The following is a 14,508-nucleotide window of genomic DNA, read 5'->3' as shown; positions in this document are numbered from 1 at the left end:
ATGCACACAAACACATATATACACACACATATATAATATAAGTACGAACAATATCAACATTATACATTTGTTCTCCATTCGGTGCCCTGGGGGTGACTCCGGGGGGCGGGGCCAAGCCGCCCCCGGCGCGCGCTCATTGGCCGCGAGGCGCCCCTCGGCCCCGCCCCCTCCCGCCGGCGGCGCGTGCGCGCGCGCGCGGGGTTGGAGGGCGGGGCCGGGAGAGGGCGGGGATTGGTTGCCATGGCGGTGACGTCAGAGGGTGCCGGGGACGGGCGGCGGAGACACGGAAAGGTCAAACTGGAGGCGAGGGCAGCGAGCGCGGCGGGGCCGCGGTGGTGGCAGCGGGGCACGGCCGGGTACGGCCCCGCCGGGAGGCTCTGCGGGACCCGCCGGCCGGGCGAGGCAGCCCCTCGGTCCCCGCCGCCTCCCCGCACAGGTACGGGAGGAGCGGCGCTCCGGGGCCGAGCTTGGGGCGGGGGACAGGCGGCGAGGAGGGAGCTGGGACTGGGTCGGGGAGCGCCTGTTGGAGGAGCCTGGCGTGTGGGGCCGCGGCTGGGCATCCATCCCCGGCGATGGGGGAGCTGGGAAAGGGCTCCCTGCGCTGTGCGGGGTCGGACGGGAGCCCCGCACCCTCCCGGTGTCCCCCCCGCTTTCCCCGCGGCGCCCCCGGGGCTGTGACCCCGGCACTGTGACCCCCATGACCTGCCAACAGAAGCTGGGTTTTTTTGTAGGGTGTTTTTTTGTTTTTTTCCCCCCATGGGCTTTAGGGAGCGCTGCCCCCCCGCCCCGGCCCCCAGCTTTGCATAACTTGTCTCCCAGTTGACTGTCCCTTCCTCCCTGCACTTTGCCCTTGCCCGGTGGTCTGCGGCGTGAGGGAGTAAAACTATTCAAGGACTGGGTTTTGTTTCTCTAGGGAAACAGCTGGGTCACAAGCGAGGCAGGCTGCCTAATAATATATATATGTATGTTCCTTTTTCCCCCCACAGCAGCCCAGTGCACAAGCAGGATTCTGTGACAGTACAGAACAAGGCCCTTGGGTGTGATTTTTTTTTTTTTTTTTTTTTTTTAGCAAACCCTGGAGCAGAGCTGCTATTAGCATGTAGAGTTTGAATGCCACAGGCAGTCTGTTGTCTCTTCCTGCTGAAAGAATAATTTAGAGGAGCAGCAATGACTCATTAATAGAAAGTATTAGTTGCAGGAAGGCAAAACCAGGTGAAGTTTCTTACTTTACCACAGACTTTCTCTGTGACCTTGGATCAGTCTTTCTGCACCAGTCAGTCTTCTGTTTGCTTATGAATCGGGAATAATGGTGCTTTCCAAAAACGTCCTGTGGATAAACATACTAATGACTGTGAAATGCTTATCTGCTGTACTAATAATGGGTAGATAGTGATGGTGTTTCTATTATAGAAGCAGAAAGTCTCTAGCCAGGATGTGAACTGTAGTAGCCACACTTCGATGGAAATACGATCTTGCTTAAAAAGACATTTAATAACCTGTGATATTGCATGATTTGCACTGAGGTCATCTTGCACTTCATATTTTGATGTAGTGCGTGCTTTCAAAGAGCTGCTATTCCACACTGCAAATACTTTAGGGATGTGGGTTGTTTTTTTTTTTCACTTTTGTTTGCCTAGAACAAACCTGTGTGGTGTCCCCTTCCACTGCTAAGGAAACCTCGTGAATTTCTAATATAGCAGATTATCCCTGATAGTTGACATCTCTGAACTACATGGTGTTTTTGCAAGAAAGTACTAAAGGGAGTGATAATAAGTTCATTATACCTGCAATAAAAGGCAATCTTACTTTTAGGAACAATATTTTTCCCCTCACCTTATAGGATGCTCTCTGTGGAAAATTGGAATACTTCCAGTGTCTCATAGGCAAAACCTTAAATGCAGGAGTTCTGAAGCTGAAGGAGTTGACTGTCATGGTTCACACACTGCTCTGAAGTGCAGCCACTGCAATAACAAATGGAAGCAGCCAAGCACAGAACTGGGAGTTGCTGCTGCAAATCCTGACCTGAGTGAAATAAGTTTTCTCTCTTTAGACTTTTGCTTAATGCTGACTTGTGCAGCTAGATTACTCATCTTTTTTTCTAATTTTTTTAATATGTTGTAGAAGGATACACCAGGAAGAAGCATTGTTTGCCTCATACTTTGGGAATTTGTTGAAAGTAATTTGATACATAGTTTCTCACTTACCTACTCAATTTAATATGAAACTTCCATAATTAGATTAACATTAAATAGGGAAGCTTTTGTGTTTAGGAGGAGGTAAGCACGACGTAGTTGGGTTTGGTTTGGGTTTTGTTTTTTCTCTTACTTTTTTTAAATGAACCTGAAAGCTACTCTGGTAGAATGGCAATTCATTGTTAATTCTTAATATGTAGGTGCCCTGGAAATATCAAATACCTGGTTTCATAGCTACCCTTAGGCATCTTTAATTTATGCAAGCAGGGCTCACTGAGTAACTACTGTAAGTCTCATTGACCTTAGTAGATTTGCAGAGGTCATGTTTTAAAATGGGTAAGTTGTGCTTGAACTGTTTTCTCAGTAAGTATTAGGAGCAAGTGTTTGTGTACACAATTACACACTTTTTCCAGTTCTCCATTACATTTTCTGTTTTTCTTTAGATTCTTGCTCATCTTAAAGAAAGCTCTCATTAGGAAGAAACAGGTTTTTGAAAACAAGTTCCTTTTCAAGCTCTGGCTGTAGCAGAGCAGACTGCAAGGTTTTACAAACAGCCAGAAAGGCCAGTGCTGGGTTCAGAGGAACTTGGCCAGCACAAGCCGAATGTACACGAGTGACATCAGCATTTTTCTGAGCCATTTATGCTGTTCACTTGTGCTGGTTCCCAGCAGTGCCTTGTGTCTTATGTAAGCTCACACTGAACATCCTGTCCTGCTGTTCTCATGCATGATAATTCACTGGCGTTATCTTACGGGAGGGGTTGAGAGCTGCTGCCTGTCTCAAATGTCTGCATGCAAGTTTCCTATGAGCCAGGAGCATAACAGTGTCCTAGGAGACATCTGAGGAATAACTTGGAGTGACACACAGCTTGTCCCTTGCTCCTTTTAGTAATGGAGCTGTAACCACTTTGAAGTCATGTGGCAGAGGTTTTACTGGACTGAAGCCTTGATCTCTATCATACGTAGATGGGCCACTACATGGCTGATGATAAAACATTGATGGCTGGTGATAAAACAACCATAAAACCCAAAGGACTTAAGTGTCAACAGAAGCCTTGATAAGACTGGAAAATAAAGGCTTTTATTACACTGTCACTGCACACTTCTTGTTACAAGGTCTTTGGAAGGAATTGTGTCTTCAGACACTGATCCTTCAAACTTGTCCTTGCAATTAGCATTTACTCATGCGTAATGAAAGTACCGCCACTTGATGGGTGAAGTTGAAACAAACCCTCCATTATAAGCACATTTCTTCTGTTTTTCTTGCTTGCTAAATCTAGCTGAAACTTGCTGGCATAAAATCCTGCAGTAAAGCAATGAGTATAATCTAATTCTAAGTAAACAGAGCACCTTCTTTGAACAGTGTCTAATGTTTCACAGTTCAGTCTCTTTTGTTAGTGCTGTAGCAGCAGTGTGAGGGAGCCAAATTCCTGATTACCTGTCTTGGTGAACGTGGTTGTCCTTGCCTGACTCCATGGCTTGTTTGGAGCAGCTGGAAAGTTTCCTTCTGAGCACTGATCTGGCACAGCTGTGTACAAGACTGTGAGATTTATAGCTTTGCAGAGGAACCACCTACAGAGGGAAGAAGGGTTGACCTGGAGGAGAAGTGTGCCTGGAGAGGAATGCTGATGTTCCTGTGGCAGTAACGGAAATCTTTCCCGTGACTTTCCAGAGTGAGCTGCTCCATACTGCACAAAACAGTTTCTCACTCTAGTGCAGAAACAAAAGGAATGCAAGACTTGACAAGGGGACTGGTTATCTCAAAAGGAACAGGTGCAGTCCTCAGATGCTGAAAAGCTGAACAGATTCATTTAAGTAATCTGTTCTTGCAAGTTTAAGGACATTATTGGCAAAACATCTAAGAGAAACTTGAATTTTTGAGAAGGAAATTGAGTTATCACTATAACTTTTATTGAGCAAAGATAGGGATGCATGGACTTTTCCTAGTACTTTTGTTATTTATGGAGGATGTGCAAATCTGTTTTAAAACCATATACAGTAGGATAGGCAGCAATGAAATTATTTTTTAGAGACTTGTAGCAGCTGTAAGAATAAGTATCATTTAAAAAAAAACAACAACAAAAAAAAAATCCCCAAAAAAACCAAACAAACAAAAAAACCAAACAAAAATACCCAAACAAACTCCCCCAAAAAAACTGTAAGCTTCAAAAGTGCCTTCATGTAGCACATTCAAGATTCTGTTAATTCTACTTTATTCTGTGACAGATACTTATGTGAATATAAAGGTGCACGTATATGTTGTCATGAATCAGTAGCTTTTTTAGTAGACGTGAGCAAATAAAATGCAGTCTGGATGCTTAAATCTGCTAAAATATTTATAAGAAGGCTGGCTCTTGGAAAAAGTTTCCCACCGGATGCAGTGGGTGTCAGGTCTAAAGGTCAGCAGCAGAGAGAGTAAAGAGAAGCCTCTTTCGCATTTATCTTTCTCCAAAGTTTTCAAACAAGCCTTGTGTAAAGAAGCAGAGAATCTTTTTCTTCCTAAATTTTCAAGTGCTAACAGGCATTTGCAGGTTTCTTCATACTTAAGCTGTTTGTTGCAAACTTTTTTCTTTAAGAGAGGGGGAAAAAACCCAAAACCCTTAGTGCAGTTAATACATTTATGAACTCTTAGCACGGAAGTTTCTGGTGTAAATCATAAAAGCCAGATGGAGTTTTAAGTGACTGTCATGTACAGCTTGGGGAATGAACATTCCTGATACTAATAAAAGGGCCAGATTGGAGCTACATAATTAATCCCAGCATCCTTTTCAGTGCATGATAAGATTTGGCTACAACAGCCATGGAGTTAATAGAGACAACTGTCAAGTCCTATGAAGCAGTGGATTGTTTGCCTAAAATAAAAATACCTGTGTGCTTACTCTGGTATGTATCTTCTGGTGATTAGTGCTCAAATTGCAGTTTAAATGGGGAAAAGAGTGTGAGTAGTGCCTGACTTTGTCTTGAATCTATCTCCTGTCTTAAATATGTATGTAAATATATTTATACATGTATTTAATATTTATAATTTACCTACATGCATATTATATATAGATACGTTTTTAAAACAAAAGGTAAGTGTATAGGGCTTTTTTGAGTGTTATATGCCAAAACCTTTTCTAAATTGGAGTTTATTTGAAATGTAATGCGTGGGGAGCTCTGGGAAACAATCTTACAATGAAGTTTATTCCCTCTGTGTAGCAGTGTCCTGAAGGAAGTGTGCAGAAAAGTGCTAAAAAAAGGGCTTATGAGATGCCACAAAGTCTGTGTCAGAGACAGACAGGAGGAGGAGTGGGCAGATGGCAGTCAGTACAAAACACGTGAATAATCAGATTGAGAACAAGCTGAATAGACTGTCAGTATGCTGGTTGCATGCTGCTGCATTTTGGGTTTGGTGAATGTGCTGGGGATTTTTTTCTGTTGTGATCAGTTTTCCATACTCCAGAGAGGTAAAAATCTTCAAGCTAGAAGCATATATGAGGGTGAAGGTGGTCCCACCATAGTCAAGGGAACTTCTGGGATGAAGGAAAGGTCAGTGCTTTCAGAACTATCAGGACTGGAAAACATTAAAAAAATCTGTTCACTTTCTTATAGACTTCGTCTGCAAGTTGATTCTGATCTACCTTTGTCGTGCATGACATGGAATAATATTAAAATGATCCAAAATCTTAGTGCCTGCACTTGTGTGATGATAGATTTAATTATTTTTCTGAAAAGGTGTGGAAGGTAGTAAGATTTATTTGTGATAAACTGTTTACATAAATTACTTTATCTAATTTATTGGAAAACTCTTTGGGTAGCTGGCCTGACTGTTCATTGCCTGGTTCAGTGCTCTTTTCCAGATTGTTAGGTGGATGCACTGTTGGAGTGTGGAATGGAAAGAAGAGCAGGAAGGTTGGCTGCACTGGTGAATGATTGATCCTGTAACCCCTTGTGCAACGCTAAGGATTATAGAAAAATCAAATCCAGAAATAGAACAAAAAAGCCCTCCTGCCCTACTGATTCTTACATGAAAAAGGTTATAATATCAGTTTATAATAATAATAAGGTATACATATGCGTGAGAGTATGTTGAGATACAGTTGATCAGTAGTAACTTGTTTATATGTGTTTCAAAATGTTCCCGCTTTTTTCTTTTTCAGCAAGTTCCATAGTTTAAAACAGTAGTGAACTGGTCTAACTGGAGAATGCCTAAGGAAGAGGCATTGCTTTGTCTGAGCTGGCATTTGAATGGAAGGATCTCAACACACCTTTCAGTTTAAAATTTATTTACAGATTTTATTTATGTGCAGATAATTTTGCATGCTAGCAGTTATCCTTTAGTAATACCAGTTTGCTCCTTGTACACTGTCTTAGCATGCCTCAGTCTGAACAACAGCAGTAAAGAGTTTAAGAGACAAGAAGGTAGAGCAAATGTGGTCTGTGTTTCTGCAGAAGTGAAGGTTAGAAAGATAAAGGGAAAATGATTAAAATATTCACAAGAAGTGCCCTAGATAAGATTGTTTCGTGTCTGAGGGCACGATGCATCCTATGGGAATGAGGAAGCTAAAAGGCTGTTTAATTTTGATGTTTCACATTGAATTAACATGTTAGATATCAAAGTGGTATTAATGAAATTTGTAAGAGCACAGGCATTTTGTGTGAAGAATATAGAAATAAAGTAACTTAGTCCAACCAAATCCTTTGCTGTATCTGAGCTATACAGAGAATGAACGTTGGAGGCTTAACGTGAGTATAATAAATCAAACTGCCAGCTGAGCCTCAGAGGGCTTTATTCATGCACTTCATTGTTCTCTGCAGATACAGCAGGGTTCAGCCAAATGCAGGGTTGTCATTCTGCAGATGTTCAGAGTGTTTCACAGTGTTCTGAAGACTGAGCTGGTGTCTGTCTGTTGTCTGCGCTGCTCAGAGTGGCCATGCTCTAGCTTTCATGGGAACTTTTACATGCAGAAATCACAGTGTGAGTTTGCAGTTTTGGCTGAGTGGGGTTGTGTACTGTTGATAACTCTCAGAAAAGGCTCAGATTTGTAGCTTCTGGAAAGTGCTTTTTGGCAACAGAAGATGCCCTGCTGACCCTCTGCAGCTTGGCAGAAAATGTACCTCAGTGTATGAGCTTCCAAAGCACCTCTCTCAGGGTACTTCTTGGGGCTGCTGGCACAGAGCAGGTTTTTTAACCTTCACTAAACTGTTTCCTTTCCCTATATCCTCAGTACCAGGCAATCAAATAGTAAAACAGGAGGCAGACTTATTAAATAAGATTGAAATGGGAAACAAAGGGTAAAAGCAGAACAGATAGAAAGCTGTATTCTGGTTTAACACATAGTGACACATCTGGTTGTTCTTACCTAGAATTCTAAAACAGGTCTCTGCTGTTGGGTCTGACAAGTCATTAATAGCCTCTAATTAGTGTTAGCTTTAAGTATTCAAAGTTAAAATTGTCGAGTTTTCCATCACCTCTTCTTTCTTTTACCTCATCCTCACTAGAGTTCTGGCTGGAGATGAGCACTTTTGTGTTGAAAAAATTGCTTTTTTCATTCTGTCTGTATTCATTTTGCTGGCTGGCTGGTCCATATTTGACATGCATCAGTATTTTAATGAACATGCTTGCAACATGCTCTTACGATTAGTGTAGTGTGTTTTGTTAACTCAGTGTTTTCTGAGAGTATCTTGAGCATTTTATAGAGACTTCATGGATATATTTTTACCCCATCGATAAATTTTAACTAAATGATCTGATTATACACAGATAATGCTTGTAAATAAATATTCTTTCTCATCTTCTCCCTAGCCTGCTTCTTTTGGAGTTTTGCTTATCTTAAATTATTGTTCAGTAAACTTACCAGTAAAACTTTAACTTAAGAGCAATCAATATTTCACTCACTTGTAGAAGGATAAGTAAACACATTTTTTTCCTATCAAATTGGTTAAGATAAGAAATACTACAGCTAACTAATTTTTAATATTAGTTTGACAGATGTATATTTTATCCCAGTACAACAAAGGCAGTGTTCAGGAATGTTTTTCTTGGTGGTGGTTCTGTGAGCATAACCCTTGGATCTCTGTGTAGGTCAAGGACAAATTTCACACAGCCCTTTGCAGTGGGACAGCTAAGCTGTCTGCTGACAGGATCAGGTACTTTCAGGTCACTGGAACATTGGGAATGTTCTGGTATCAGGGCAGACAGTTTTTCTGCAACCTGCCTCTCATCTGTTCTGAATATGTCAAGGGAGTATTTCAAGGAAATGCTAAGGAAGGTGAAGGTGATTTCTAGGGCTTTATGAAGATCGATGTGCATATTTCTAGCTGAACAGAACTTGCAGTGTTCAAACTTGACTCAACTGTGATACAAGACAGATTCTTTAACAAGGAAATCTGTGATATTTTCTTAAACTGCTCATCTGTACATTTTGACTTCCTTTCTTCTTTTGATTACTCTAACTTTAAAAAAGTTGAAAAAAAATCTGATCCAATGCTTTTAATATTGTAATTACAACGTAGTAGTTGATATCGTCAGATATTATGTGATTAGGCATGATTGTTTGGTCTTGCATTCCTCATTTGATTTCAGCTTGCATGACTGCTTTGAGTTCAGAAACCTAATTAATATTTTATGATGAGATATTTGCTTTGAATATGGTGACTGAATGACTTGCCTTGATAAACACACTAGTTAGATCAGGGTCTGCTAAGCTGATGTTTCAGTTAAGAGTCAGGTTATGCCAAATATTAACTAGAAGCAGTAAAATCTCATCCAAGTATAATGAGTCTGTGTACTTAAACATTCCTTGGTTCTAACAAACTGATGGAAGCTGTGATTCTGTATGTTAATGTGAAGTTGCATATTACAAGATCAGGGAGAAGTTTGGTGTCTGTTGCTCTTTCTTACACAACACGAACTTCAGTGTGAAGTTCTTGTTGTAGTTAATGATAGCTGACTTCTTGCGTATATAGAAATTAAGAAACAAGACCTTTATTTGCACAGCTTGAATTGCTGTAATGTGTAATACTACTTTTAAATTTCTCCTGAGAGTATCAGACATTCCAGTAAAACCAAACCTCTGCTGCAATTTTCAAAGATTGTTAGTAATTTTTTTTTTTTTGGCGGGGGGAGGGTGCAGAAGAAGGGGTAATGCTTTTTTAAGTTGCCTGCTTTAAATGAGAAGATGATTACTAGTTTTCTGTCAGTTTACTAGTACACTACAAATGTATTTCTTAATAGTTTAGACAGTTTACAATCCTCTGGTAACTTGAACTATGTGGCTGTTTGCTTCAGTCATTTATTCCCCCTCTGTAGAATCAAGTTATTTTAGCTGTCTGGTTATTATTTGAACAGATGGGACTTGCAGATCATTGGAGACTGAAGCACTGTGGTGTACAGGCTATTGATAACTCTGTGGTGTTTGCTGTCTTTCAAGCTACTGGTTTAAGTTGTAAAATATAATTAATTTGAGGTGTTGTACTTTTAAGTAATATTTTAGCTAAATCAGTGTATTTAGTTAAATTTGCAGGATTAAATATTAGATTTTACTTGCGTACAGAGCTTGACAGATTTTACCAACTATGATACTCTGTTCCTTGCATTTAAGTGGAGCCTAAGGCAGCTGAATGGCTTTGTGCAAGAGTAGCGAGTTTTAGTGCTTGAGTTTATTGTATACAAACGACTGGAAGCCTGTGTTTGCAGGATTTCCTGAAGTATGCTGCTTGTAGTTCCCATTAAAGGTTAACTTTTGGCAATTTTCACAAAACCTACTTGTTCTAGAAACGCTACTGCTGATGCTTTTTACTCTAGCACCGGTTATATTTGAATGCTTCACGTTGAAAGATTACAAACTGCACATGAAATTGTTTGTTTTTTTTCTAATGGAATTGATCGCTCAGAGCAATTTTTTTGATGCTTTTATGGCATTTCTGTTGAGCTAATATGGTCTCCATTGAACTCTGCTTGAGATGCTGCAGTTAGAGAATCACAGCATGGTTTGTGTTGGAATGGACCATCTCATTCTAACCCTCTGCCTTGGGAGGGACACTTTCCACTACTCCAGCTTGCTCAAAGCCCCATCCAGCCTGGCCTTGAACCTCCTCACTGACAATTTGCAGTTGGTCACTCAGATAAAGAGTAGGAACAGTAGATGTCTCTAAAAATTGCTTTCAGTAACTTGCCCTGCACCTGAAGGTAAGCACCTCAGAAGAGGCTGTGGAAGATAACTAATTACAGAGTTTAGTCAGTGTCCAAACACCTTGGGAGTTTTCTTCAGTTACCTATCTTGGTTTGGCATTTAAAAATGCAACTGAAGCAAATGGTAACTGTTATGGAAAGCTGAGTGAACTTTTTAGCTCTTTCAACAGGTGAAGTAAGTCTTAAGGCCTGTAGGATCCTTGTATCAGTCCTCTTCCAGGGAGCACCATCTGGTTCATGAACTGAATATGGTGGGATTCCTATGAAGATACGTTCCATATGTTTGCTTATTTTCCTGTTTTTGTAAACATTTTTTCATATGCAAATATGGTGAAATGAGGTGGGCAGCTTTAATTTGTTTTGGCTGATTTGTTCTGGTTGTTGCCTAGCTTTAATAAGCTTTTATCTCAGACTCTTATATATAAAATAAAATCTTTAGTGTGGAAACTCCAGATTTAATGACAGTTTTGTGTGGGAGCTCTACTCTTGGGCTTGGCTTGCATTACTCATGCTACTTCTGCAGAACTGTACCCTTGACCTAATGAAGTAACTGATGCTCATGTGTCAGCAGCACGTGTGTCATTTCTAATCAGTGAAAAAGGATAGAACCACATCTCCTACTTCCTTTGGTAGAGGTTTTCATAGCTATTTTCCAGGAATCTTAATATTCAGAAATGTGTTATATTAGAAAAGTCTTCAGGGGAATTTTTGTCTGAGGTGCTTTAAGATGCTTCTGACTACTCAGACAGGTTTTTGTTTATTCTTGTGTGCTTTTGGTTTGCCTTGGCCTCCCCAAGGGCCAGGTGCTTTTGGGACTAACCTGCACTGTACCAAATATTGGCAAGTGGAGCATTGAGAACAGAAAACAGACTTAGGACTCCTTCCGGCATTTAAGAGAAGTGATTGCTGTGGAATTGCTCAGCTGATTTCCATGGAGGTGGAGTCTGCTGACTGTGTTTGGCACAGAATCCTGTGGGAAGAGCTCCATGTTAATGTGCAGTGTTAACAAAAGACGCTGAAGGACAGTGTTCAGACTTGCAGTGGGGGTGAACTTCGATGCAGAGAGTGAAAAGCAACTTGATGTTCCTGTGGTGATTTTTTTTTTTTCTCAAATGTGAGGTTCCTCTTGGAAGACAGGGAAGTATTGAAGCTGCATCTAAATGGTTGCAAAGTTAATATTACCTTTAAGGAAGTGTGGTTTTGCCAAAATAATTTTTTGTTGTTAACTCTTCCTCTGAGATCTACATCTTGCTCACATTACTGTTCCCCACTTAAAATGTTGATACAAATGTTTTAAGTATTTCTTCTTTTTAGGGAGCAGTGGGAAGGGAAGGTTCTGTTGTGGTTAAACAGTTCACCTATCTTGGTTTATCACTGTACTGTCGCCAAACCAGGCAGTCCTGGCCTATGCAGTACCTTCCTGTCAGTGCTGAGGATTGAACTGCTCTTCAGTGATTGAGATCATCTGCCTGCTGTTGCAGAAAACTCATCTTTCTTTCTCTATTTTTTCTTCCAGGATTATTTTGCAGCTAATATAGTGATTGTCCAAGTAACTTGCATCATGAAATCCAAAAATTCCTGGAGTGGTAGAGAAAGTAGGAATTCCTCAGCTGGAAGACAGAGAACATGACTACCCTTCTGTCACAGTGCTTTTGCCATGTTCGATTTAAACCATCCTGAAAGTGTACCAGTAGTCTGACTCTGTGGTGTGAGTATTCTTTTCATGGTTTTGGAACACTCATTGTGTAACAGCCTCCCTCATTAAGATAATTATAAAGCGATACTAAGTGGCATTAAATGATGTTCTTGTTGCGCAGTTGTTTTCTATTTGAGGTGCGACACAGAATTCAGCTGCATGTAGTTGTTATGTTCTTGTATTACTCTGTATTTTGCAGAGCTAATAAAAATTGCTTCGAGATATTAACTTGAGAACAACTGTGTGTTGTTATCCCCAGAATGCCTGCCACTGTAGGCTGGGTACTGGCATTCTTTGCTGCTGATTCTGCTGAACATGCAAGTCATGTTTTGGAAGAATCAGAATTGAAGCATGTGCTTTTAGACTTCACTGATGGGTTTGGCTTATGGATATTTAGACCTTAGGCAGGATTAGAGCCTGTTCTGAAATGCACCCTGGGGTGCATGTAGTTTAAATATTTTCTTCAGCACAAACTGGTTTAGCAGATCTCCTCTTGTGTCAGTACATTACCCACTAATGTGGGCAGAGGGTTGGGGTTTGTGTTTTTTAGAGGACTGCTTTAGTTAACCAAAAGGTGTGAAAAGCATCTGTCAATGCAAGGAAGAGAGTTAATTTTAGCTACTAATCTTGATGAAATTGAGGAGCTCTCATTGTTAGTTTGAAACTTGGTGACAGCGTGGGAGTTTCAGGTTTGCTGCACCAGAAGTACCAGAACCCCAGAATTTTAATGTCAGGTAATGATCCAGGTTTCCCCTTCACCAAGCTATTTTGTTGGTTGCATTGAATTGTTACTTAAACTGCACTGTTGTGGGAATGAGTTGTAGAAACCAGTCCTTCTCTCCTAAGTTACTTCTAAACTGTTTGTTTACAGTAAATGGTTTAATTTCGATTAAAGGGAGGAAACAAAAATGAGATATGCTGGGAAAAAAACAGACTGAAAATCAGTAGTCAGTCCTTAAATGTAAGGCATCCCTGTGTACTGCTTCAGAGTTTTCATGTTCAAAATAGTGTATTGTAGGAAGCATTCTGCTGCCTTTTTCAAATTCGAGGGAGTTCCTGCATGCAAGCTAAGTAAAAATATCATATTGCTTGTTCTTTAATACACTGACGCGAAATTATAATCTTGAAGGGTTCTTTTTCTGGAAGAACATTGAGTCATCTACAGAGGTGACCATGGGATAGTGTTTGGCAGCATATTTAGATACAGTAGGCTTAGGTATGCAACTTTTATTTTTCCTGTAATTTATTTTTAAAATATTTGGCATCAGCTGATAAAAATAGTGTTAACATCAAATATTTGTGATTTCAGAACTGTTCGACCTGGTGGCAGTGGAATCTATTGATAACACCTGGTTATTTATAGAAAAGACTGTGCTGATGTAATCTATGGATAGTTCTGTATCCAATATTGACTTCATTATGTCTGAGGACAATTATATAAACAAGGCTATAGTTGCTGGAAGTATATTAGAGGAATTAATGAGATTATGGAGTTGCAGGTGAAATGGTCAGAAGAGGCTTCTGGGGGTCTTTGGTCCAACCACTCATTCAAAGCAGGGATAGAAGTGAGATAAATCATGGCTTTGACCCCTGAAGCCATGAAAACCCCAAAGAAGAGCAAAGCCATGGCCTCCATGTGAAACCTGTGCCTGCTTTTCACCACCCTCCGAGTGAAAAAGATCATCATTGTTTCCAACCTGAATATTCTGTGGTACCTTTTGTGGCCATTGCTCTTCTTTATTCTGTCTGCCAGGGCTGAGAGCATTTGTCTGTGCTGCCTTTACAGCTCCCATCTTGGTGTAGCTGTAGGCAGCTCTCAGATGTCCCTAGCCTTTTGTGTGCCAGAGAACACAGCCCCCTCTCCCTCTGCCTCTCCCTGTGGATGATGCCCCTGAGGCTCTTTACCACCTGGGTACCAATGGCAGGACCCTCCCTGGTTCCTCGGGCTCCTGCTGAAGTGGGGTTCCCACCTGGGCACCAGATGTGTGCAAAGTGGTCTTGCCAGTGTCTGGTCAGGCAAGGATCACCCCCTTCCTGCTGGCTCCTGTTGCCTCTGGCATTTGCCCCAGTGCTGAGCCCTTTCCTGCAGGGCTGGTGGTGTGCCAGCCCTCCCCAGCCTATGCTGGGGGATGTGGAGCTCTTCTGCCCTGGGGCACGGCTTTGCTCTCCTGCCCTGGGCCTGATGAGGTTTGTTTGGGTCCCATCCTCGGGCTTATCTCTATATGTTTGTTAGTGGAAGTGCTGCCATTCCCTGTGTGAGCCCTCTCTTCCCTGCTCCACTCCACTTTCTGATCCCATACCAGTTTGCTGAGGGTGTGATCTGCCCCAGCTTCCTGGGTGCTGGTGAGTGTTTGGAGCTCTGAGATGGTCCCTGGAGCCCTACCTGGCCGAGGTGCAGCTGAATGTTCAGCTGCTGGTTGCAGCTGTGTGATCCAGAGATCTGGCCAG

General features: G+C 41.4%; 1 long non-coding RNA gene across 1 annotated transcript in view; it reads left to right on the top strand.

Annotated features, from left to right (window-relative positions):
- The first annotated feature begins 273 nt into the window (after window positions 1-273).
- Window positions 274-14,508, top strand: part of LOC106860782 (uncharacterized) — a 34,883-nt gene continuing 20,648 nt past the window's right edge. The window contains exons 1-2 of the long non-coding RNA XR_015808585.1: window positions 274-436; window positions 11,881-12,072. This is a non-coding gene — a long non-coding RNA (uncharacterized LOC106860782). The remainder of the gene's footprint in view (window positions 437-11,880; window positions 12,073-14,508) is intronic.

This window comes from Sturnus vulgaris, chromosome 1, assembly GCF_052056855.1.
Source record: "Sturnus vulgaris isolate bStuVul1 chromosome 1, bStuVul1.hap1, whole genome shotgun sequence".
NCBI lineage: Eukaryota > Metazoa > Chordata > Aves > Passeriformes > Sturnidae > Sturnus > Sturnus vulgaris.
Note: the sequence above shows the minus strand (reverse complement) of the source record. Positions and strands in the feature narration are given on the sequence as shown.